This window comes from Larimichthys crocea, chromosome XXII, assembly GCF_000972845.2.
Source record: "Larimichthys crocea isolate SSNF chromosome XXII, L_crocea_2.0, whole genome shotgun sequence".
NCBI classification, from domain to species: Eukaryota; Metazoa; Chordata; class Actinopteri; family Sciaenidae; genus Larimichthys; species Larimichthys crocea.
Window position 1 is genome coordinate 23,135,204 of NC_040032.1, and position 4,840 is coordinate 23,140,043.

The 4,840-nt window shown below is 37.9% G+C and overlaps 1 pseudogene; it reads right to left on the bottom strand.

Annotated features, from left to right (window-relative positions):
* Positions 1 to 1,124: 1,124 nt before the first annotated feature.
* On the bottom strand, positions 1,125 to 2,035 carry LOC113744386 (odorant receptor 131-2-like; annotated as a pseudogene).
* Between the last annotated feature and the right edge of the window lie 2,805 nt (positions 2,036 to 4,840).

Sequence of the window (4,840 nt, forward strand, 5' to 3'; positions counted from 1 at the left end):
CTTCTATGATAATTGAAATGCATAAGTGGCCCTACATTTCTTTTTGAGTGCATCTGTTTGTTTCTTTGTAATTAAAAATTACATTTTATTCAGTATCATATTTAATCAACTTTACAATTAGAGGTTCCAGACTTATTTCTGTCTATGTTCAGTGTTTTTTATATTGAGTTATCTCTGTCTGTATTTCCTCCATGTATTATGACTTTCTTTTTCCTGCACAAATCATTTTTGCATTAAACAGTCTCAGAAATACTTCTAGATACAATCTAATACTACTATCTAATACTCTTCAAACATTTTACTGCAAACTTTTTAGTTTATCTAAATGTTGGTTATTTTCTGGTACTGTTATTCATATGCTGTTTCAGTCATCATTTCCATTGAATCTGTAGTCAATGAAAAATTAAAATAAAAATAAACACAATTTAATGTATTGGCATTATGTTTGCAATATATTAATCTTCCAGCAAATTTCAAATGCAGTCACACAGCAGACAAGAGAAGAATAAGACATACAGATTGTGGGGAGGACAGGACACTAAGTAAGGTTAGATAAAGTTTGGCTTTGGGTTAGAGGGTCAGTGAAAGGCTGGTGGACCATGATGTGGCTAATAATAATTCAAAACCATTACACTTATGAACCATATTTTTAAATTGATTTTGTTATCATACAACAGCCTTTAATACATAATCAGAATGGCCTCTGGGTTTGTTTGTGAACCATGAATCACACATCAGCGGTTTACATTTGTCCAAGGACTTTTGTGAATATTTTTCCCTATGTCTTATTCTTCAGTTCCTCTCATCTGTCTGGACTGCTAGCTATTCAATCAAGGCAGAAGTATAAAGTGCCCCCTACCAAAGCATTTTACCCACAATAATACAAATTAGAAGTTACAACTATGCTGACAACATTATGTTTCATCAAGATCATGTGATTTAAAAAAAAATTCAAACTACCTACTACTACAAAACTGACCTTTCCTAATCAAATGCCTGTCACTGGTTGTCAAATTATAATGTTATTCTTTTAGTGAATTTCAACAACCATACTGACTTTTGCCATTTTCATAATTATGGAACTTCAATCATGACAGCTAGGTATGGTGAAACTTGACAAAACTTTACTTCACAGCCTGGGCTTGAATGACAGAGCGTTTCAATCGGCAGCAGAGGTGATGCAAGAGGACAGGTCTGATGGTCTGATCTCTTATGCCATAGATGAGAGAACTCAGACATCTGGGGAATATGATAATACAAACATATAAAACATTCTGGACACGCACAAGTACTATCCTTGTTACAAGTCTTGACAGAGCTATGAGCAATGGAGTGTAAACTGTTGAGGAGACACTGAGGCCTAGCTGTACCATATGCAGGAGCAGTGTGTTACGAGCCTTACGAGCTGAAGCTTTATCTGTAGATGCTGACCTGGCTGCTACAATCACACCAATATAAGAACAACTGACTATCACACACGCTGATATAAACACAAAACACATGTAGGCGTTGTTCATAAAGAGCAGACACGGGCACAAGAAACATGGCCATGACAGAACAAAAATCTTTCATCTGCAGGTCTGCAGGTCTTCAAAGGAAATTGCAACAGCAAAGAACTCGATGAGGACATTTAGTGAACTGAAGGCCCAAACCACATTATGCTACTGCTGTGTTTCTAACAGTGATGATGGTAGCATGCCTCAGTGGGTAGCACACAGCTACATATCTCTCCAGAGACATCACCAACAGTGTGAGAGGGGAGATTACATTTGTGAGATCTCCAAGCATGCTGAGAACACCACACACAGGATACGTCAGTCTTATTCTACAGGCAGCGAGTAGGTACATAAACTGGCTAAGTGCCATCTGTATAGTATCAGCAAAGAGGAGGTTGTACAGAAGATATAACGACAGGTCTCACAAAACACCATTTTACTTTAAGGTAAATAACATAGTTCCATTAATGAAGGAACACACAGCATGGTGCTGTAGACAGAGTGGAAAACAACACTCTTTCCAGTACTCCCTGATACTGCTGTTCATCTGTTTATTTCGTTGGATTTGTGTATGACATTTTAGCCACAAACTAAGGCATTAACCTATTAATGTCATTGGTAAACTAACAAACAATGAACGTCTTCCAGTTTGTATTCCTACAACAAAGAATGAAAAGCAAATACACTTTCTCTCTGTAGACTGTTAGCAGGTTGGAGTCTATGCCTGTTTCAAAGGGAGCAGAGCTGGTCTGCAGGGTCTCCCTACGAGCACATGTCGTATATGAGCTCTGTCCTCACGCCCACTTCATCGTCGTTTTCCATGATTTCCCAGTACCATGGTCATGTGATGTCTACTAAAATAGACAATAATAGAAGACAACTCTCATCCTCCAACTTGGTGAAATTAGATTATTATTTTATCATTATTTATTCTGTGTTTGCCTGTATTAGTCATTAGACATGCTTATAACAAGCATATCACTTTATAAAAATGATGGTCATTGCCAGGCTGCCAGGAGATCAGCCGTTTTATGGTTAATAAGTTGCCCACATGAAGGCAGTGATATTTGCCTGAATGCCTATTACATTAATAATGTAGGTTTGTTATTTACTTCCACAGTGACCAAGCATAGCATGTGGAAAAGCTTTGGCAAGTTCACACAGTTGTAAGAAGATACTTTAAAGCTGTGTAACCTCCACATGAGGTGAATGAGTTTCTTCAGTTTGCTGAACTGGAAATAGCCCCTATGAAGGGTGTCAAACTATTCTAGTTCATGAGAAACAACAGCCCATTTGATCTTAAGGGGCAGGACCAGTAAAACCACAAAATGCAACAAATGACTTAACTTATGTTTATGAAAGATAAAATCCTGTCTGTCGCAGAGTTTCTCGTCAGGCAGTACCTTCACAAACTCACCCTCAGACATGGCATTGAGCTGATGTAATGATTTAGCAATAACAGAGCTAGCTGTCACACCTGCATTGCTGATCTCTCGGCTGTATCTGCTTCCTCAAACCTGCCAAAAATAAATTTATCTTCTCTCAGAGTCGTTCTTGAAAGTTGTTGTATGATGAGTCTGATGGTGGTGCCATTTTTCTTAAAAACACTCACAAATAAAAAGGAGAAAAGTGAACACAAAGATACTTTTCACTGGCAGCTCTTGCATGAGCAGCAGCTAACGATTAACATAAAAATGTGTGGACATACAAAAAGTATATCCAGCATAGAGCCGCGACTTTTATTAGAAAGCGTGACCTTCAGTGGACATAGCATGAGTAGCGTTCATTTTATTTAAACTTTTTTTTACACTTTCCAATATTATCCAGTAGGCTTGATTGGGCCCTTTGGTGAGCTATATGTTTGAAAAACCCTACTCCAAGCCTCCAACAGGTCTATCAGGATCACAATACTGAACACAGAGAGATAACAATTTAGGGACCCAGCCATGCAAACTCATGATTAGACTAAAGGAGAAAGATATCTCCCCCATGATTAAGAATGATACAAGGGATGCCATTTCACAGGAACTATACTTTAATTGTACATGATTGTCTTGGTTTGAAATGTGCTAGGGACTGCAATGTTATATACCACTACCCGGACCTTGGCCTTTCAGGATAAAGCTGAACTCATTGTGGTAAATAGAACTCAGCTGGTAGGTAAAACAAACGCCTGTAGAGGGGGAGGTATGAATACACAATTTAATCAGTTTGATTATGCTTATCATTCTGTTTTTTAGCAATGAATACTATGGTAATGCAATCTCAGTGGTATCACGAAAAGGCAGCTCGTACCAGTGGATGTACAGCATGTTTGTAGGAACACACACACCAGGATACGCATCATGTTATTCTACGTTTTAGGTAGCCAGTAGGTACAGTAACTGACTCCAGTCAGAACAGTATGTTGAAGTGAGATTGATTTGCATAAAACACTTTACTTATGACAAGAAAATGTCATGTGGATGTGATTAGATCAAAAAATATAATGAATCCTGTGAAGTTAGTATTCCTAAAGTAAATAAAACTCTTAGGAGCAAACCCCTAAAACATTGTTTTCTGTGCAGAAAGTTAGCAGGTTAGATGGCCTTGATTCTTACCCTAGGGGCAAAGCTGTTCTACAAGGTTTCCCAAACCACTTGTGTTTGAGCTCTGTCCTTCCACCAATGCAACACTATCATATTCAAGTAACACCATCACAACTCAGCAGGTCAGGAATGGGGACAGCCTCTGCACAATTTTGAGGGCTAATGTCAAAACATTCCTGCCACAACAGATCTCTCTCCCTGAAGTGCCTCAGTCTTCACCTGTCTCATCAAAAACAAAGGTTTATAAGCCCAAAAAATAATTTTAGAAATATTTTCATATATCGACAATTAGTTATAATATTTATTTTAATTACAATTGTAGTTCATTAGATCTCTATCTCTGTTCTGCTTGAGTTTCTGCCTCTTAAAAGGAAGTTTTTCCTTGTCACTGTCGCTGCTTGATCGTGGCGGGAATTATTGGGTCTCTGTAAATAATATTACAAATAGAACAGGACAGATCTACTCTATATGCAAAGTTGCTTAAGATAACATCTTTCGCTTTATATAAATAAAGTTGAAATCGAGTTTTTTTGAAATTGAAGAAAATCATTTAATAGAATTGGACATTGTAGTAGAGAACCTACATTGATGTAAATGGGGCCCGTATAGTGAGGAGATCTAGGGCTCTGTTGCTGTGGAGGTCATTGCTGGCACTGCTTGAGTCTATTTGTCCATCTGGAGGAAAGGGTCACTGCAGATCAGTACAAAGTTGTTGCAAATTGATGATTACATGATACAATGACCCCATCCATAGGG